This window comes from Pleurodeles waltl, chromosome 3_1 (assembly GCF_031143425.1).
Source record: "Pleurodeles waltl isolate 20211129_DDA chromosome 3_1, aPleWal1.hap1.20221129, whole genome shotgun sequence".
Taxonomy (NCBI): Eukaryota; Metazoa; Chordata; class Amphibia; order Caudata; family Salamandridae; genus Pleurodeles; species Pleurodeles waltl.
Genome location: NC_090440.1, coordinates 565,038,246 through 565,060,729, shown reverse-complemented (window position 1 = coordinate 565,060,729; position 22,484 = coordinate 565,038,246). Strand labels below are relative to the sequence as shown.

Below are 22,484 nucleotides of genomic sequence, written 5' to 3'. Positions count from 1 at the left end.
TTACGAAACTTGGGGTTTAAAAGCACCTGCTGAAAAGTCCCTTGTGCGTCCAGCCTTCAGGAAGCAATTAAAATGCCAAGATAACTATTGTGATTAATATTCTTGCTAGAGGGAGAGATCGGCGTTTTGTCCAGCGGCAGTTTTGACTTCATATAAAGTGGCAAATAGGGTTAATACACCTACTGCAAAGAACAGAACAATGTTTTATGTGGATAGCTGAGTGAATTAGTAAAGTCAGTCTTTACAACAGCATTAAAACAAATGAAATGTATGTGAGAGAGGGGCTATGGCAAGATCAGGGCTACTTTGGCCTGGCCGGGCGTCACCAGTGCTAAAGCCGGCCCTGAACACCACAATGAAAGAGAGAAATGGGTCAATGGCACGCCTGTGCAGGTTATGTCACTAGACTGTCGGGTGACACCCCAGAAAGTCAGACTCACTCACACCTTCCAACAATTCACATAGGGGCTTGAGGAGCCCCCGTTCGAGGAAACATCTATACTACTTCCCCCTTGAACTATGCACTGCATTTCACATAACCCTTGCTTGAATATCACCAAAACATCACTTCTTCCCCTCACCGCATGGTCTTATGACTCCACTCCTCCTGCCCCGTTCTACAACTGAAAGGTCTCTGGCCTGACTTGGCGACAGCAACATATTTTGTGTTTTTATGTCCAGCCCTGCATGTATTCTTTCCTCCATGTCTCCACACCTGTGTGGGTTTGCCCAGCTGCTGAGTCATCCCAAAGTTTTCGATTTGAACTCCACAGTTCTGGCTCCCTGGGCAAACAAACTGTGCATACTCTCACCCACTTCACAAACCTGACCCCATAGACAGACGCACTGCTCATACTCTCACCCACTTCACAAACCTGACCCCATAGACACAAATCTGACCCCATAGACAGACGCACTACTCATGCTCCCACCCACTTCACAAATCTGACCCCATAGACAGACGCACTGCTCATACTCCCACCCACTTCACAAATCTGACCCCATAGACAGACGCACTGCTCATGCTCTCACCCACTTCACAAATCTGACCCCATAGACAGACGCACTGCTCATACTCTCACCCACTTCACAATTCTGACCCTATGGGCAGAAAAACTGCTTCCTCCCATCCGCTTCACAAATTCTGCCCCAAGGAGCTGGCAAGCAGCTCATACTCCCACCCTCTTCACAAATCTGACCCCATAGACAGACGCACTACTAATACTCCCACCCACTTCACAAATCTGACCCCATAGACAGACGCACTGCTCATACTCCCACCCACTTCACAAATCTGACCCTATAGACAGACGCACTTCTCATACTCTCACTCACTTCACAAATCTGACCACATAGACAGACGCACTTCTCATACTCTCATCCACTTCACAAATCTGACCCCATAGACAGACTCACTGCTCATCTGCTCACTCACTTCACCGTTCTGACGTTATGGCCAGGTAGGCTGGGCACACTTCCTTTCGATTCACAGGTTCTGACCTCATTGGCAGACATACTGTGCATACTCCCTCTCACTTCACAATGTTTTCCTCATTGGCATACTACACATTCTACCACCTACTTGTACATTTTGTCATTCTTAAATGTGCACTGCCCGCTGATGTATGCTGGACAACATTGAAATTCAAGTCTGTCTCACTTAGTAACCATGAGTACTGAAGCTTGTTGCCACATTGTAACATCCTCCAGTGTCTGATTACCACAGTCTCTCTCAGGCTCGCTGGTTCATAGCCCCAGTATCCCTCCAGCTGCAGTGTAACCAACCCCAGGAACTCCCACACCTAAATGTGACCGGACCCCTGTATCCCCCCATCACTGCTCCGTATCCCCAAGTCCCCGGTGTGACCAGACCCTGGTATCTCCCTGTATCTGTGGTGATCCGACCCCAAAAACTCCCAGTTCCAGTGTGATTAGATCCCAGGATCTCCCAGTCCCCAGAATGACCAGACCCCAGTATCTCCGAGTCCAAAGCTGCCCTGGTCCCTGAGTATTTCTTCCCAGTACAGTACCTTAAGTCTGTTGTAGTTAGCTCGATCCTCAGCACTGTGTTTCCTTGTGTTGTAAAACCCCCAACTTCTTTTTCCCTTAAGTCTATCCAAGCACTAGTGCCTCTCGGAGCTCTAGTTTCTTCTTGTATCCACTATCTTGGGTGCCTCTGATTCCCTTCGTCCCAGTGACTGACTGTCTCTATGACTAGACCATGGCCCTAGTGAATGATTCCCTCAGGCTGCATCTCCCAGTCAGTGATGCTCCCCACTTCCAAAGTCTTCCTGTCCCACAGTATCCAAACATGTAAGGCTACCCTCATCCAGGGGTTTCCCAGCCACCCGCCCGCTTTAGCTCTGTTCCATAGATTGCTTCTTTCAGTGTCTTCCAATCCTAGGATGCTTGAGCCCCATTATCTGCCAGTCCCTGCTGAAAGTCCCAGTTCCTTAAAATGGCTTTCTCTAGTGCCTTCTGGTGTCTCAGTCATATTGTCTACTAGTAAACTCATCTACCTTAGCTCCTATTTCAATGTAGCAATGCATAGAGGTGTCCCTCGGTCTCCTGTGTGCCCTAGCGCCGGTGTCTTCCAACCTACCCTATGGCCAGCATATAAATGTCTCTAAGACAGAGGTTCCCAGTAGATAGTATCTCCTATCGTCTGTCCATTTATCTAGACTGGGCTAGTTACAGTGCTTAATTTGTGCAGGTAGTTTCTGGTGCGGGCACTTATTTTTGAGGGCCGGCACTTATTTTTTTTGCCTCAAGCATTTACTGCGAGCAAAAGACACATATGGGAAAGACAGGATGAGAAAAACGAAAAAGCGTCACAATGGGAGAAAGCAGAAAGGAGCAGGAATGAGCTGAAGGGGCAGGGAGTGGCTTTAAATGGATTCAAGAGGCCCGAGATAGCTTCAGGATTACACTGGCTCAGTATCCTGTGCTTGCACATTTAATTGCAGCAGCCACAAGTTTAAGAGGAGGGCTTTAGGCACCTGCACGTTTTTATTTACAAATTAAGCACTGGCTAGCTACACTATGGCCCTCATTCTGACCTTGGCGGGCGGCGGAGGCCGCCCGCCAAAGTCCCGCCGTCAGGTTACCGTTCCGCGGTCGAAAGACCGCGGCGGTAATTCTGACTTTCCCGCTGGGCTGGCGGGCGGCCGACCGCCCGCCAGCCCAGCGGGAAAGAGGCTTCCACGATGAAGCCGGCTCGGAATCGAGCCGGCGGAGTGGAAGCTGTGCGACGGGTGCAGTTGCACCCGTCGCGTATTTCACTGTCTGCGCAGCAGACAGTGAAATACATTTAGGGGCCCTCTTACGGGGGCCCCTGCAATGCCCATGCCAGTGGCATGGGCACTGCAGGGGCCCCCAGGGGCCCCGCGACCCCCCCTACCGCCATCCGGATCCCGGCGGTCGGACCGCCGGGATCTGGATGGCGTTAGGGGGGGTCGGAATCCCCTCGGCGGCGCAGCAAGCTGCGCTGCCTTGGAGGATTCAATGGGGCGGCGGTACACTGGCGGGAGACCGCCAGTGTTGCCGGTCCGACCGCGGCTTTACCGCCGCGGTCGGAATCCCCATTGGAGCACCGCCGGCCTGTCGGCGGTGCTCCCGCGGTCCTCCGCCCTGGCAGTCTTTGACCGCCAGGGTCAGAATGAGGGCCTATGTTATCTAATGATCTAGCGCTATGTATCCCATTTACTTAGGAGCCCTATATTCATTGCCCTAAATACTAAAGGGGCTCATTTCATGCGCTCCCTCAGGCTGCACTCTCCAAACAGAGTTCTAGACATTTAGGTGCCCTGAACGCGCTGTGGCCTATTCGTGGACCGCCTTAAAACTATGATGCTCCCTAGACTATCCCTATTCCATCAAGTTGCCTAGGCCCTATTTATACCACACCCAAGGCATCTTCATCCCAGTGTCTAAAATATTCAGCAGCCTAGCCACAGGGTCTCTCAGTATTTTTGGGTGTCCCACGCAGTCCGTAGGCTGCCATAAATCCAACGTCTGCCAGTCCCTTACTAGTCGGCCAAATTGTCCTCCTGTCCATTTGCTGCCCTATGCCTGATGTCTCCCTGTCCTAAGACTGCCCTGGGCCCATTATCCCACGTCTCAGAGTGCCTTTACCCTGGGGCCTCCCAGTGGCCTAGTGTATCTTATTTTCTGTGGTACCAACCCAATGTATTCTTGTCTCTTACTCTGCATTACTCTCAGTGCTAAGTACTCCGTAATACTACCCTAGTGCCTCCTTTCCCTTTTATTTCCCTAGTCACTGTGTTTGTCAGAAGCTGCTGCCCTGGCAAATTACCCCCATCAACCTATTGTAATTTCCCAGTGTTCCCAGTCACTGCATGTGTTCTAACAAACCCCACTGCCTCCCAGTCTCTTTGGTTACATCGGTCCCAGTGTCGTTAGTCCCTTGGCTGCTCGAGCCACGTTGTCTCCGGTCCCTTGAGAGGCGTATCCTGGCCTCAGCCTCTCGCCGTCTGTAGAACAGCCCAACCGCGGCGTGCTTCATGTCCAGGGGTGCCCGGTCCCCCGTGTCGCGCAGTCTCTATGGTCGTCTTGCTGTGCCTCCCCTAAGCTTCCCTCGGTACCGAGGGACCTCGTCTGTAGTGCCTGTCTCCCTGCTGGCGACGCTTCCGATCCCTAGTACCTCACAGTCCCAGAGTTGATGAACCCTATCCAGGTTCACCCCTCCCTTAGGATGCCCTGGCACGTGTCACCTCCCGTCCTCACTAGATTTGTGGCGCAAGTGAAGGGTTAAATCCTGTCATATTAGGAGTTGAACACTGAGGTCGGAGTCCCCCCTCCCAGTTTTTTTTGACCATCACCACTGTCCCAGCCCCTCCTCCCAAGCTCTCACCTCTCCGGGTCCAGACACCTGTCATCGGACGCCGTTTGCGCGGCAAGGAGTCCTCCAGCAACAAAGTCAGGGGGAAACAAACTCCTTCCTCAGCCGGCACCTCCCCATCAGGTGGTCCTCGAGCAGGGAGAGGCCCGTCCCTCCTCTCTGCGCCGCTGAGGACGAGTGGGAGCTGGTGTGTGTGTCTGGGAGAGTTTATATATATATCTCCACTGAGATGGAGCTGCACGGCAGCACCTCCTCCCCCCGCTCATACACACTGCGCCCCCCTCACACCCACTACGCCCCCACCCTTCTCACAGATACAAACACTACTTCCTTAGCAACGTCCTGCCAGGTTCTTCTGCCATGCATTCCCCATGGATATAAAATCCGCAGAAACCAGTGCTTAATTTGAGCCGGTGGTCTCAGGTGGTGCCCACCAGCACTCAGTTCAGGGTACCGGGGCTTATTTTTCGTCATCAGACTTTGACCCCGAATTAGAGAGAGAAGCTGGACGAGAAACACGGAAAATAGTGAGAAAAGTAGAAAGCTTGGATGAAAAAGAATCTGCAAGCGTGAAGGTAAAGGGGCAGTGAGTGGATCTTGATGGATGAAAGAGGCATAAACCGAATCATGACTAGAGACCCTCAGAAGCCTTCCAGGGGCCCTAATGCAAGCTAGGAAAATATTCCCCTACCCGAGTATTTCATAGTTAAAAACAACCAAAATAATACAGAAGTGGGTTTTGCACACCCCCGGACATAGATGCCATTTAACATGCTTCACGATTGATAGCATCTGTTCCTTCTCATGTACCCTGCATCATTCCATGACAGTCTCCAAACCTGTCCTCTCTTTATTCTGCCTCCCATTCCTCTGCATTCGGCTGTATCCATTTTATATCTCCTGCTCTCCTCCTCATCACCAGGCTCATCTCCCCGTTATTATTCTCCCCTTTGCTCAAAGTCTATTCTTGTGTATCACCACTGTCGGTCTCCTCCTCTCCCTACCTCTGTATCTCGCTATATTCCACACTCACCATCTCTACATATCCCCTATTTCTCTCTGCTTCATTCCCCTTAACAATTTTTTCCTTTATTTTTCAATTCTGTTGTTTCTCTCCGTTCCCTAGCCTCCCCGTCTTTTTTTATTTGTCCACACTTCAACTCTGTTTTCTGTCCATCCCTCCCGTGTACCTTTCCATACTCCCATGTATATCGCCACCATCCTCTTTTTCCTTATTACCGGTGTCTCTCAACCCCTTCATTTGCTGTCACCTCTGTTTCTGTAGTCTTTTTTTTGCATCTCACCATCCTCTCCTACGTCTCTTTCTCCACTTATTTTGTCCATTCTTCCTATATCTTTCTATATCTCTCCACTACCCCTTTCAGTCACTCTCGGCTCTCCCTATAATCGATCTTTTCCTGCATATATTCAGGTGCACTGTAATTATGCGATTTTGCAACTGCTGCGTTTTCCACATACTTATGGATCTGCCGCACTTGCCACATAATCCATCATCTGCTGCATAATCTACAGATTTTAACAACAAACTTGTTTCTAGTGCCATCTAATTAAATTACTTAAACAGAGACAATGGTGGTCATTCCGACCTAGGCGGGCGGCGGTTGCCGCCCGCCCGTCGGAATCCGCCTGAATACCGCCCCGCGGTCAATTGACCGCGAGGGGTATTCTGACTTTCCCGCTGGGCCGGCGGGCGATCTGATTCAGATCGCCCGCCGGCCCAGCGGGAAAGCGCCTTCCACAAGGAAGCCGGCTCGGAATCGAGCCGGCGGAGTGGAAGGCGTGCGACGGGTGCAGCAGCACCCGTCGCGCTTTTCAGTGTCTGCATCGCAGACACTGAAAAGCCTAGTTGGGCCCTGTTAGGGGGCCCCGCGACCCCCCCTACCGCCATCCTGTTCATGGCGGCTTTCCCGCCATGAACAGGATGGCGGTAGGGGGGGTCAGAATCCCCTCGGCGGCGCAGCGAGCTGCGCCGCCTTGGAGGATTCTAAGGGTCAGTGGAAAACCGGCGGGAGACCGCCGGTTTTCCCGTTCTGACCGCGGCCAAAGCGCCGCGGTCAGAATGACCAAGGGAGCACCGCCGGCCTGTCGGCGGTGCTCCCGCCCCCGTTGGCCCTGGCGGTAGGGAACCGCCAGGGTCAGAATGAGGGCCAATATGTCTTGCAGCGAAGGCGGAAGCTTATCTCAAAGGTAGACTGGTCACCGTTCAGGTGGGTTTTGCTGTACTTAGGTGTCAAACTGTTACTATACAGATAGAATGCCCGTGTGTAAAAATAGCAAAATAATGAGCTAACACTGTCACAAATTGGGCCGCAACATGCTGCTTCATTTGTCTTTTCTTGCCCCATAATTTAGTCACTCCTGCTGAATAATTTGGTCCTCCTCTGCCTCATAACTCCAGTGGCCTTGCATGTATTCTGTCATGCATTTCTTTGTTAACACCTGCATCTCTTTATCTTTCTGATTTTCTTATCCCTTGCTATCTCCTCCTTTTTCGTTACCTCATTATTTCTTTGTTCTTGTTTCTGTCTCACTGTATCATTAATTATTTTCTTGCCCGCGAGGCAGTGTGCAGCTCCTCATCCTCCCCAAGCCCCCCTCACTCAAACAGTGCAATTAGACTAGTCTCCAGGCAGGCAGACACTTAGAAATAAAGAAAATCCGTTCAAACGGCCTCTTAAGTACACTGCACCTGGTCCTGGGCAGACTCTGCCCCCATCCTTCTGGGCTCTGGCACCACTGCACTGGCAGCACCACTGTAGCAATGCTCCTAAGCAGCCTTGGCATTCGGCTGTCAGCTGTGCTGGCAGTGGGCCTCAGAAAAAATCTTTGGTCACTTGCACTGCACTTGCTCTTTTACAAATTACGCAGTGGCAGCACCACACGGATAGACCCGCCCCCTCCTCACCGTAAGGACAGCTTCCCCCCACTTCCCACTAGATCCCAAATGTATAACCCAGTAGATCCCGGTCGGCTTATACAACCACTCCTGGGATGTCACAGAAGGAGGTTAGGGAAGCCCTTTGCTTAGAGAGCATATGAGTAAGCATCGTCATGATAAAAAAAACAACTGTTCAGGCCGGCTGCGGTGTCACAGGCCAGCTACGGTGTAGGGAAGACCCTCAAACAGTACCTTGGATTTGTAGGGCGTCATGATCCTTGCGGTGAGCTCCGGAGAGCGCCATCGCTGATGTTGTGGTGTTGGTTCCAGAGTTGGTGCAAGAGTCGTTGGGCCCTTGAAGTCACACACGTTGCAGATCGAACTCCGGGTTGATGAAGTCAGGAGCACTGGCGTGGATGGTGTCGGGGCTGCGGTGCGATGTGGGACAATGCGACATGCAGTGCCCACAGATCACGATGCAGGTAGCAGCTCAGTGATGGTGTCCAGCGGTGTCGGTGAGACTAGGCCTGCAGTGTATAGCGGGGCAGTGCAACGTGAGGTGTCCACAGGTCACAGTGCAGGCAGCAGCGTCGTCGCTGTGGAAGCACTGTCATCGGTAGGCCCAAGCCAGTGGTGCGGGATGGGACGGTGCTTCGTGAGCCTCACGAGCGGTGTCCACAGGCAACGGTGCAGGCAGCTGCGCCGGTGTCAGCAGGAGCGGGATCATCGGGGAGGCCCAGGCTGCAGTGTGAGCAGGCGATGCCGGAGTGCGGGTCCCACAGGTCGCGGTGCAAGCAGCGGCTCGGTGAAGTCGTCTGATGATGGTGTTGGTGAGACCAGAGTAGCGGTGCAAAGCGGGCAATGCGACTCTGTGCGGCATCGGCAGGTGACGGTGCAGCCCAGCAGCATCGTTGGCGGCGTCACAGTGGTTTCTCCTCTTGAACAGCACAAAACACAAAGTTCCCAGTGCTGCAGGTCAAGGAAACTGAAGTCTGGTGTCCCTGAGACTTCCAACAGGAGGCAAGCTCTACTCCAAGCCCTTAGAGAACTTTCTCAAGCAGGAGACACAGCAATGTTCAACCTTCGCACTCTTTTCAGGCAGAAGCAGCAACTGCAGGCCAGTCCTACAAAGCAGCACAGCAAAGGGACAGTACTCCTCCTCCAGCTCTTCAGCTGTTCTCCTTGGCAGCGGTTCCTCTTGATTCCAGAAAGATTCTAAAAGTCTGGGGTTTTGGGTCTTCTTCTTATACCCCTTTCTGCCTTTGAAGTTGGCAAACTTCAAAGCAAAGTCTCAAGTGTTTGCCAGATCCTTCCTTGTCCAGGCCAGGCCCCAGAGACACACCAGGGGGTCGGAGACTGCATTGTATGAGGGCACGTACAGTCCTTTTAGGTGTGAACGACCACTCCTCTCTCCTGTCTAGTTCAGATGGCTCATCAGCATATGCAGGCTACACCCTGCCCCCATTTGTTTCACTGTCTAGAGAGGTGCAAAACAGGCCAGCTGTCAAACTGACCCAGTCAGACAATCCATAAACAGGCAGTCACAGAATGGTTTAAGCAAGAAAATGCCTACTTTCTAAAAGTGGCATTTTCAAATAGACAATTTAAAAACAACTTCACTAAAAAAATGTATTATTAGATTGTGAGTTTAGAGACCCTAAACTCAATGTTTTCATCTGCTCCCAAAGGGAAACTGCACTTTAAGGATATTTAAAGGCCCCCATGTTAACCTATGAGAGAGATAGGCCTTGCACAGTGAAAACCGAATTTGTTTTTCACTGTTAGGACATATAAAACACACTAGTATATGTCCCACCTTAAACATACACTGCACCCTGCTCCTTGGGCTAGCTGGGGCCTACCTTAGGGGTGCCTGACATGTAGTAAAAGGGAAGGTTTAGGCCTGGCAAGTGGGTACACTTCCCAAGTCGAATTGGCAGTTTAAAACTGCACACACAGACACTGCAGTGGCATGTCTGAGCCATGGTTACAGGGCTACTAATGTGGTTTGAGAGCAGTGGAGGCACGTTTCAGTGCCAGAGAGGACAAAAGTTCCCTTTGGGTGCACAAGCCTAGTCCTTTCCCTGATTTTGAGAATTCACACACACACACACACTCACCAAGAACCTGGAAAAAATTCATAGTTCCCTGTGAAACATGGATTTCATCACCATATTGGCAGCCCCCAAACCAAACTTCTGAGCTTTTCTATTGCCAGGGCTGCTATGATTATGCGTTATGGAGGGCCAAGTTATGGAGCAACATTAATCAAGTTATAAAGCAAAAACACCAAATATGCAGCACATTCTCTGGCAATATTATTTCATCCAATTTAGATATAAACATTTTTTTGCGAAATCTGCAAATCATTTAGAAAATTATGTTACAAATGCAGTAAATTCATTTTCTGACACAGACCTCTAACCACAGATTCCTCACCTTTTAGACTATTCTCCAGGAGTCAGAGTGTATCCAGAAAATCTTGAGCAGTACTACTGCTCATGAGTAGGTGGCATTTGTGGTGCCACGGCACTATCATCTGCATTGGAAGTGACATGTGCAATGCGAATATAGGTGCCACCCCAGCGCACTATCAGTTATTTTCTTTCCATGCCACCAGCGCGGATCCGGAGAGCTATCTCAGTTGTTTTTTGACCGATATTCAGACCTATTTGTCAATTAATTTTTGGGCCAGTGCTCTCAGTGTACTAGGGACATGTCCCTCAACAAACCTATGGCTTTTAAACTTTGTGGGGAATATCACAGACAGATATCTGTTTCTCGGTTTGTCTCAGGTGCCTGCAGTCGGACCACACACAAAGGCAATCCAGAAGCAAGCCATGAAGCTCCTAGCGGCACAGCAAAAAAATATGTTGTGTCGTTCACGATCCTGTGGGAGATCTTGGGCACAGATTCGGTCTCACAATTGGTCATCTTCCAAATTGAAATCATCATCATAGAAGCTGGGTAAGTGCAAGAAGGACAAAAAGAGGAAGACAAAGCATTCTCCGACTTCCCCCTCTCGACCTTGTGCATCTAGACCCTGCTTACACACTCCTCCTGTGTAGCCGGATGTTGGGTCCACTCCGTAGCTCCCTGAATTCCCTGGAGTCAGAGCTACCCTTGCCCACCTTAGAGAGCTCTGTCAGGTCATGCACTCCAACTTTTGGCCGCAGAGTCCATAAGGTGTGCTTTCGGCCCCCAGAAGTGCTCCACCTGGGATACTGCTGGGAGTTTGCTCCCGATGCCATCTGGGCCCTCCCAATCCACCCCCAGATCCAGACTGACTCCATTGCTGAGGCCGAGTCCTACACTGGAGCATGACACCTTGACACCACAAGTGACGATTCAGAGCCCATTCCCCTTCCCGACTCTGAGACAGCGCTGCCTGGCACTGTTCGGCATTGACTCCAGCACCAACTGGACCATGTTAACCGTCCAGTTCGGACATACTGCCTCTGTCCCTTGACAGACTCTGTGCGGATTTGGATTTTGGTGGTGGCAATGACAATGGCTACCAGTTTTATGACCCATCTGATAATTCTTTTTACCTCCTACAATGACAGCAACTGTTATGAGAAGATGGGAGATGCCAGTGGACTGGACATATCTCCAGAGTCTGGCCTGGTCTCACCTCCAGGACTTTCTATTGAGAAAGGCAAACCATTCATCATGGTGGTGCAGAGGGCAGCATAGGTCATCAACCTATAGCTCCCCTCCATGCCAGTCAAGACCAATGTCTTGACAGTGGCACTTAATTTGAGGCTCTCCTCTGCAGAGCCATTGCTTCCCTTCAATTAAGCCCTCATGACATCATCCTGGAGACTTAAGCCTAGCCCTGCACTGGTGTTTCAGTAAGGCCTGGGTGGAACTCGCATTCTTTAATTCCGTGGAGTTACAAATAAACTCAGTGAGATTCTGTGGAATTTTGCAAACGGGCAGAAATAGGCATGTCACGCTGCTCACACTGTCATTTAGTGCCAGGAGCTCATTTCATGCTGGAAAATCAGCATAAACGGCACCGTGCCACATGCCAGAGGGATCAGCTTCTCAAGTTGATTGTGCTGCCACTCGAGTAGATATGGTGTGTGAAGGATGCCTTTTAGTGGAGCAAGGGAGGTCTTTGTGATGCCAAAGTCCAGGATGTTGCCTCCGTCTAGGTGAGAGAGGATGGGCATTCTGAAGTATTCCACAGAGAGAAAAAGTTTCACTTTTTTCAGGAGAGAAAGTTAAAACAAGACTGTTGAGGACTTCTGGGCAATCGGAGGCATTTGGTCTGTTCTGTCAGTTGGGGTGTAAACTTGTCAGGTTTAACTTGGAAAACCGTGACTGACTCAATTAATATTTGGTATTTTTTGCAACCAGGAAGAATTTGGGGCCAGATGTATCAAACTTTTCTGCATTCGCAAATGGTGCCAATCGCAAAATTTGGCAGTTTTCAAATGCAAAAATGCCTTCCACGATGTATGAAAGGCATTTGCAGTGTGAAAATAAGGAATCAGTAAAATTGTGAATTTTAGCAAGTATGACATGGTTTTGCGTGTCGCAAACAGCGTATCGCAAATAGCGACATGAATTACCGAATCGCTATTTGTGTGACGCAAACTGCGATAAAGATTTGAGACTCGCAGATAGTGATCTGCAAAATTCTGACGCAATTTGTGATACGCTGATTACAGGATGCAAAACCCTATGGCAATGCGATGCATCAAAAATTCACAAATTGTGAATATTCGCAGAATGGCCTTTTACCACGAATTGAAATCAGGTGGTAACCAGGTGCAACCTATATAAAGAGGTCCAGAATGACTCAGCCTCAGCCTCTTTTCCACAATGGCTGTACTCTACGTGATGGTGAGGAGAATGAGGATCTTGGCAGGTTTGAGGAGAGGGAGAAGGAGACAGGAGCGATTTTCAGAGTGCACATAACCCTTTTTGACCAGACAGAGGAGGAAATCTATGAGAAGTACATGTTAAGCTCAGCCATGATACTTGACCTGATTGCAGATCTACAACCGATATTGCAGCGCACAATACACAGGACCAATAGTATACCCATCCATGTACAGGTATTATGCTCCCTGCACCTATTAGCCTCAGGGAGCTATCAAGGGTTCATAGCAGCAGCAGGAGGGGCCTCACAGAGTGCTCTCTCAAGCTTCTTCAATGCATTTCTCAATGCCATGCTGAGCAAAATACAAGAGCACACAAGATTCTCCAATACCCCACAGGAATTACAACAGAAGAAAATAAATTTCTATCAGATTGCACAATACCCACGTGTCATAGGTGCCATTGATGGGACTCATGTAGCAACCTGCCTACCCTCGGCCACCGAGTATGTGTATCGTAACCGTAAGAGCCATAATTCCATGAACATACAGGTGATTAGCAATGCCTCCAACATCATAACCGATCTCATGGCCAGATACCCAGGAGGCACACATGACTCATACATATTTCACCACAGCGGGATTCACACAGGACTGCTAGCTAGGGATTTTGGCGAAGGATACCTACTGGGTAAAGTAATAGTTGACAATGTTGCATTGATGTCATAGTGACGTCAGATATCAACAGTACTCATTTTACTCTCTGTTCATTCCAGGATACAGTGCCTACGCAGTGCGGACCTATATACTGACACCCTACATGAGCCCTGCAACGCCAGCATAGAGGAGGTACAATGCTGCACATAGGCAAACATGCAGTGTGGTGGAGTAGACCTTCGGACTGCTGAAGAGCTGCTTTAGGTGCATCCATAAGAGTGGAGGTGCACTACAGTACAGCCCAGAGACAACCTGCAAAATTGTGGCTACATGGGCAATGCTGCACAACATTGCAACTACAAGGGGCATACCAGTTGAACCAATGGAGCCGGACTCAGATGAAGATGGTGATCCCTTACCATCCCATTACCCAGTGGACAAGACCAGTGCAGCAGAGGGCAGGCAAAAACGTGCTGACATCACGTACAACTATTTCTGATGTAAGTAATGACAACACCACTTCAATATTATATATTTCTGTAGTTATCAACTTTATTACCTTGACTTCAGGTAACTTATGTGTCAATAGGACAAAGCCATGAACTATAGGCAAACGTGCGATTAACAGTGTCACACTAATAGCATCATAATATAACTGTAAAGCTACGTGTTACGGTAGTCCCCTGTAGCCCTCAACATTACTTTATACTTCCACACACCCCACTTGAGTGCTCAGTGGCCTCACTGGCACCTCTTGTAGCAGGTTCACAGGCAGTACTGTGTCTGGTACTGCGACACCTAGGATCCATCACAGGGGTGGGAAGACTGCTGAGGCTAGAGAACTCCTCACTATCCCCACTTCCCAGTTCTCTATTTGTAGCACTGTGTGCTGTTTGCATTGCATCCAGGACATTGGTTATTTGCACCAATCCTTTTGCAACGTCCCGACTGCAATGTGCCATCTCCACCTGTATGCCCACAGCACGTCGTGAAATCAAGGCAAGTTGAGCTGGCAAGCCGATTGACCGATCTGCAGAACCCATCAAACCTTCCCATAAATTGGTGATGGCGCCTACGGTGGCTGACACGCTCCTGATGAATCTCAGTGCAGAGGTCCCTAATGGCATTTGTCAACTCCTTTGTGTTTTCTGCTGCTGCTTGCTGTCCCTCATTCAGAGACTCCAACTGCTTGTGCAGTGATCCAATGTTTTCATTGAGTGCATCCATGTGCTTGTGCAGTACTTCCATATTGTCATTGTGAGACTCAAACTGCCTGTGCATTGCTCCCATGTTCTGATTGATTGACACCAACTGCCTGTGCATTGACCTCATGTGTTTGCATTGCAGGCGCTGCACTTTCAGCATGGAAGCTTCAGGGGTCAGCGATTGATGGGCCCTCTCCTTCATCTGTGCACTGGCTGCCTGCTTCGTGATACCTCCTGAGGTGAGTTGACTGATGCTGGGGAAGGGACTGCAGTCTTCCTGTGGGTCTAGCCTCTGGGGTGGTGTGGGGACTTCATCCGGCATTTCATCTGAGTCCAGGTTATACTCTAGGAGAGGTAACACTCTTGCCCTGCGTCTAGATGGTGCAATACTGAAAGACTCTCTGGTGTTTGAGTCGGACTGTGGCTGTGTTTCGACATCCCCCACATTTCCACATTCTGCTGCAGCAGGGCCCGGGACATCTGCAATGACAACGTGCAGCATGGCATTTATGAATATATCACAAGAAGCTGCACAATAGTAATAATTGTACACTGACATTGTATCACTGTGAGTTGTTTGAGTTGTTTCTCTATGTGGCTGAACACTAACTTACTATTTATGTGGTATTTTCACTTTAGGGTTGTGAACTACGACTCCCATAAGGCATAGCTGCGTTAAATGTAAGATGTGGCATGGACTACTTATAACAATGCATCTAACTAATAGCTATCTTCTAAGGGGCATTTGTACATGCACATATGGGGATACACATTATTGCTGGCCTTACCTTTGCTGGTGCTGGGTGTCCCTGAGGTGTCAATGTCAGTGACACCACTGACAGCTTCAGGTAGCAGTGTGGAATCCACCATGCCTTCCATTGGCGTGGACGCTGTCTGGGTGGGTGGTCCTCCTCTGGTGCTCCTTGCCTTCTTTAGCCTGCTGGCTACCCTCTCTTTGGCATGGGAATGCACTTCATACCATCGCTTGCGTATCTTCTCAACAGAGCGGTGCACAACACCCACTGCACATATTTTGGTCTGGATTTCTGACCACAATTTCTTCTTCTCATTTTCAGGTACCTGGAATGAGTTCTTCCCAAACAGTTTGTCATGGTTCCTGACCACCTCCTCAGTGAGCACCTCCAATTCCTGCTTACTGAATATGAGCTTGAGCTTCCTGTCTCCTTTGTCCTTCACTTTCCCATAATTGGCCATGTTGCAGTTTGGTCCTGACAGGCTCACAAAGCTGGCTCCCTGGTGCTGGGCTGTGTTTCTCTGCCTGCTCCTGTGGGTGTGGCTCCTGGAAACAGCATGGGCTGACTCACTTCCTGGTTGTGATGCCATCAGGCTGTTCCAGTTTGCCGTTTTCGCAATTTGTGATTTTCAGATACTGAATCGCTATTTATTTGCGATTCGGTATTTGTTAATTGCAAATTGCGTTTGCAAATTTTAAGAAATCAAATTACCGACTCACAATTTTGATACATCTCATTTTGCATTTCTAAAATAGCGATTTCTTAAAATTCGCTATTTAAGAAATGCAAACCGGAAGCTTGATACATCTGGCCCTTGGTCTTGGTGTGGTTTATTTAGCATCAGGTAGTTTGGTGACACCCAGGACTGGATGCCTTCAAGTCTCTTTATGTCATTAATTGAGAAGATTTTGAAATAGTGTTGGGTGCTGTGTCAGAAACTAAAAGACCATTACAATTTAACCTACAGGCCATTCCATAATATGAGAAGATAATTAAAATACATATAAAAGTACTGCTCAAATATTCAATGATGTGACAACATTTATTAAGTAGTTACACAACTCTTCAGATTCCTGCTCAATACGCAGCATGATTTGGAGTAATCACTGCAGAGCAAATAATCCAGGACATTTCATTGTACTTTGAAGGCTTTATGCACCAAGCATCTGTTCAAGGTTTGATACTCACTTTGCTGAGTACCATCAGATTACTGATCTTAGTCAGTCCCCATGTAGTAGAATTATCCACCTGGAGTCATTGTAATTATGGCATTGTCCTCATTGCCCCATTGTCATGTTCAGTGTACTAGTATGTAAAGCACCATTACATACCAGTTTTCACAATCCTTAAATAGGTAAAGCCCCATAACATCACCTATGTCAATCTTGATCCATTGCCTCTAACTCCCTCTACCTCTCTTCTCTCTTTTTACTTCACTCTTCTCTACTTCACTTCTTTCTCTTCCCTCTCTTTCTTGTTGTATATAATTTCTCCACCTCACCACTCACTAATCCCTGTCTTTCTCTCTATGGCACTTTTGTATCTACTCCTATCTCTGACTATCTGTCAGCTCTCTGTATCACCTCTTTCTCTCTCCCTCATCTATCTTTCTTCTGTTTTCTTTCTACATACTTCATCTTACCTTTTCTGCCTCACCCCTCTTGCCTTACCTTTCTCCCTCTCTCATTCCATCTCAATGTACTTACTTCACCTCTCTCAACTTTGATTCTTTTTATACTCCATCTCCCTTTTACCTTTCACCCTCCCTCTGCCTTCCTGTTTGCCTTCTCTTAACCTGACATGTCTTTTTTACCTCACTTCTAATTTTGCCCTTCTGTCTCCATCAGCAGTCTACCGTGCATCTCTCTGTATTTCTCTCACTACCTCATGTCTGTCTTGTTTTGAAACCTCGTCCCTATCGATACCCCACACCTCTCGCAACATTTCTTACTCCATATCAGTAGCTCTGTGTTCCTCACTCTATGACCGTACCTAACATTCTACTACTATTTTGCTCTCTGCCACTGGATTATTCTTTCTAGTAACCTCACTTTTCTCTTTTTACCTTTTTACTCTTTTCCTTCCTCACCTTGTACCTTATGTCTCCCCTACCTCACCTATCACTTTACTCATCTCTCATTCTGGTTACCTCTCTGTCCTTCTCCTGCCTCCTCTCATTTCTCTTACTGAGGAGAATAGGTGATCAGTGTCTAACCAACAAAGTGTTCAAATATAACAAGGATAGTTGGGATGAGGCAAGTGAAGAAAATAAATGAGAAAATTATCAGTTTTTTTCCTCATTATATAGATTTTCACTGCTGTAGTGAGATTGACAGTTTTTAAGGTGGTTTAACTTGTGATTACAAGTATACAACAAATAAAGTAAGATATCAGGTCCTCTGAGCATATATTTTGATTTTAATACTATCCTTTAGTCCATGAAATATCCACCAAATCGCACTTAGCCTGTTTTTTCTACAATGTGGGGGACAGACAGGTTAGACACTGAATTCTACTTAAAATGTTGCAAGACAAAATGAAATGCCTGAATCATAAAAGTAAACTTACACTTTTGTGTAAGTTTACTATTTTTTGCTATTAACTATGAGCAATAATACGTTTAAGACTGCGGAGACTACACAGTTTGGGCGGAGAACTCATCACTTAAAATATTAGGCCTGTCTTATCTTTGTCTCTGCAGCTACTGCTGAATCTCCACAGTTGTAAACTTACTACTAACTCGTAATTTGTGAATAACAAAAAAAATAGTAAAACTTACACAAAAGTGTTAGTTTACTATTGTGAGCGAGGCCCTTAGTATCAATGGTTGCTTAAGTTTTCCCTGGCCTAAAGAGCATGGATAGCTTAAGCTTTCTGCTGACTTTTGCGTATTCCTGTTGCTGAAAGTTGAATGTATAATTCGGTATTATGGGACATCCTGAGGAGCTGAATTAAAGGAAAATGGGTAACAATTAAAAAGTTGTTCTAAACAGGGAACCCCAAAACGTGTCTTGCCTGGACCCCAAAATCCTTAAAATAACATTGCTCTAACCTCCTTGTATTGATGATACCTTCCATCCTGCCAAATCATTTTGGTCCCTTCCCATTTACATAACATTATCCTGGAAAAAAAGTACCTTGCCTTACAAATATATAAAAAGCAATGGTTCACTTGGAGTTCATTTAGAAAACAATCACACAATTTGTGAAATCACTGTGTGCATTTAATGCTTACATCCTGGAGGATTCATATCCATGGGACACTGATGGTCACACTGTTCCTGTCTTTAGGAACTCGCTTGCGTGACACATGTTAACAAAAAAGGCCTTGGAGCTCGCCCATTGTTTACAATTAGATGGCTTGCCTGGCATGTTAATTTACAGTCTCGTAATTTGTCACTACAGGCCTGGCATCATTTCCATTCCTCTCTGTGGAGTAGGGACCAAGCACTGATTAACCCAACTTAATCAGTGACCGTCCGCCACTCTTGATGTGACTGAGGTACTATTTTGTTCTTTCTAACTTCTAATGCCCTGCAAACAGAAGGCGTGTGACAGGCAAAAACACGCCCAGCAGGACAAACAAAACTAAAAAAAATTATTTTCAATAGTTAACTTTCTTTTTTTTTGCTAATGCTTCTTTTCTCACTTTGCACTTGTGGTTTGTTTTTGCTGGTGGGCACTGTTCTCAAATTATTATGCTTATCTTGTTCTAAATATTGCAAAACAACATTATTTCCTTCTTATGTGTAATTTCCGAAACTATGTTTTAACTCATAATTGTACAGTACACCCCAGTCCACCCCACTCCAATCAACGCAAATCTACCACACCTCCTTCCACATCAATCCACACCGGACCATTCCAGTCCAGCCTACTCCAATGCACCCCACTCACCCAAATCCAATCCACTACAACCCTCCCAAACAACCCCACTCCAATCTGCCCCACTCCAGTCCAAAACAATCTGCCCCACTCCAATCTGCCCCCCTCCAATCCAAAACAATGTGCCCCACTCCAATCTGTCCCACTCCAATCCAAAACAATTTGCACCAATTTGGTTTCTTTCTCTTCACTGGGAGCACAGTGCACATACATTTGGAACCTCAATGAAACTGTTATCACTATAACGATCATTATGGCATAACATATATAAAATTGTTTTTGGTATCACTTCATTAATTATGTAATTCTATCTCCAACTTAGATTTTCTTTAGAATTTCCCTACCAATGTGATGGGGACAGTATTTAGATAATTTTACTAACATCCCCCCATGTGGGTTTTTCCATCAGATTCTTCTGAGCAATAGGCCATGTAAAAATCACATCTGATAGAGATTTCTAGCTGCAGTTTCCTTACCTTAGAATTATCCCCATGTGACAAACTGGATCCGGAAATTTCCTAATTAGCAGTACCTGTGTGAGTTGGTAGGTAACGTTGTTTGGCTCCCCATGGCATTGTTGGTGTCATATGCACCAGGAGTGACATATGTGGAACCAATATAGGCACCACCCCAGCGCGCTGACATCATTTATTTTCTTTTTGCACCAGTCAGCTCTGATCTGGAGAGCGCTACCCCGGTCATTTTTTGACTAACCTTTTTTAGATTTTGTTGAAGTCCTTTTGAGAATCTGCTCCTGGAGTGGCAGGATGTCAACTAGGAAGGCTGGCTTCAAGCCTTGTGGTGCCTGTCACCAACAGATGCCGGTGGCGGACCCACTCCTTGTTTGCCTCTGGTGCCTCAAATGCAACCACAATGCAAAGACCTGAGTCGACTGCTGCACCATGCACCCCAAATCGTTGAGGGAGTGGTTCTTCAAGCTCTTTGCCGCTCGACGTACAATGCCATGGAGGTCTCAACCCTGGTCAAGAGGAAGGTCCCATGGTCGCAGAGCCCAAGATCCTTACTGCAGTCTAAGTCACCCTCAGATAAGTCCCACATGAAAAAGAAAAGTAAGAAGTCGAAGAGGTCTTTGACTTCGCCTCATCCATGGAAGTCATCAGACGGGAAGTGTTGTCACCTGAGGCCTGGCACTGAGGTTGAGCCTGAGCCTGCTCCGCACCTTCCCAGGTTTCCAGGAGCAGAGTGACCCCGGTCCAATTTCCTGAGTTCTATGAAGCCACACTCCTCTTATTTTGGCAGCCCGTTAACGCTGGCATACCTTCAGGGTCCGGGGGGTTTGGGAGGTGCCACCAATGGTTCTCCACCACCGGTTCCATCACTGGCTGCAGTCGGGCCTCTTGGATCCATGGATGGATCCGGACTAGTGCAGGTCATACCTTCTTGACCTTCCCCAGAGCCAGTCCTGATGCCTCACTCCCAATTCTCACCCTGACTCTGACACAGAGCCTGAGGGACCTCGTCTGACGCCAGTGCAACTGAAGCTATGCCTTCCAGGCCGGAGCCGTATTCCTATGGGCTGTGACTTGGGGAGGATAGGGAGGGGTTGCTGGACCTGAAGAACATCAGCCCCTAGACCCTAACATGGACTAGTGTGAGGAATTGGCAGATGCCAGAGGACTGGACACCTCTCCAGATACTGGCATGGTCTCTCCTCCTTCTGTGACTATAGAGGAGGGGTCCTCTTCTGCTATGGTGAAGAGAAGGGCGACCAAGGTCCTGGACTTTAGCTACCCTCAGTGGCAGTCATGACTAATACCTTGACAGAGGTGCTGCAGCCAGGAGTGACTCCCTCAGAATTGCTTCTCCTGTTTAATGGAGCTCTCACTGACGTCCTGCTTGCGACTTGATCCAGACCCTTCACAAGGGTTCCTGTGAACAGGATGATGCCTGCCACTACCACCCTGTCCCATGGGACCCCAATTTCCCCACACAACACCCTACTCCAGAGAGCTTGGTGGTTGAAGCTCCCACCTCCCAGGTAAACCCTGGTGCATTTCCTACCACTCCATCAGATAGAAATTCTAGGAGGCTCAATACCTTAAGAAAATGCTTAATTACACCAGCCTGGAACTGTGGTCCATGAATGCTGTGTGCTTTTTGGGACGTTACTGCCATGCACTATGGAATTCGGCTACGCAATTGTGGCCCATGGTTCTGGATGAGGTCCGGGCACTACATTCCCAAGCTATTGCAGGCGGGAGAGATGCAGCCAGTTTCATAATCCAATGTGTTCTGGACACAACCAACTCACTGGACAGAGAAGTTTCTTTGTTGATGGCCTTGAGAACAACTGGCTTTTCCCGGGATATCCAAGCCTCGCTTATGGACATGCCCTTTCCTGGCTCTCGTCTCTTCGGAGACAAAGCAGACTCAGCGCTGGAGCACTTCAAGGATGGCAGGGCTACGCCCAGGTTCTTGTGCATTTCCATGGCCCCTCGCCAACTCCCCTCTGTCTTTCGCTCCTTTTGTGGCCATTTAAGGGGCTTCCAGCTGTGTCTTTACCTGCCCAGCCACCACAGCACACACATTTCCCAGCCTCTCTGTGGCCAACGACGCAGAACCCACAGACCCTGTGGGTCAGGCAGCCAGGGATCAAACCAGTTACCACCCCCCAACAGTTGCAGCCTCCATACCCCTTTAGGTTGCTCTCTTACCATCATGAACACCCAATGGGCGGCAGGATACAATATCACCTGCCCCACTGGAGATCACTAACATCAGACCGCTGGGTTCTACAGATTGTCTGAAGGGGCTACATCCTTCCCTTCATGACCTTCCCTCCACTCATGCTACCCGCTTACAACAGTCTGATGGAAGATCATCCCTCTTTTCTCCACCAGGAAGTTAAAGCTCTCTTGGCTAAGTAAGCCATAGAGAGGATGCTGACGCTAGAAGTAGGTTGTGGTTGTTATTCCCGCTACTTTCTGCTGCCCAAGAAGGGTGGAGACCTTCATCCTATCCAAGACCTGCGCCCTCTCAATTTCTTCCTCAAAAAGGAGAACTTCAAAATACTCATGCTCCCTCAAGTCCTGTCTGCCCCGGACCAGGGAAACTGTATGGTAGCATCGGACTTGTAGGATGCATACTTCCACAATCCATTCCTGCCTGCCCAAATGCATTACCTAAAGGTCATGGTAGGCTAGGCACAATTTCAGTTTGCTGTGTTCCCTCTTGGCCTTACCAGTGCCCCTGAGGTGTTCACCAAGGTGATGGACGTGGTTGCAGCTCATCTGCAGAGTTCGGAGGGGCCAGTTTTCCCCTGTCTTGATGACTGGCTGTTGAAGCGAGCTTGCACCAGGCTGCCATCTCCCATCTCCATAGTAGGGTGGACCTCCTGCACTCACTGGGGTTCACTATCAGCATGCTGAA

General features: G+C 48.3%; 1 protein-coding gene across 1 annotated transcript in view; it reads right to left on the bottom strand.

The window, feature by feature from the left end:
- The window catches only part of ANKRD34C (ankyrin repeat domain 34C), a 57,055-nt gene extending 52,009 nt beyond the window's left edge, over positions 1 to 5,046 (bottom strand). The window contains exon 1 of the mRNA XM_069222981.1: positions 4,874 to 5,046. The gene's annotated coding sequence lies outside the window, so the exon portion shown is untranslated. The remainder of the gene's footprint in view (positions 1 to 4,873) is intronic.
- Between the last annotated feature and the right edge of the window lie 17,438 nt (positions 5,047 to 22,484).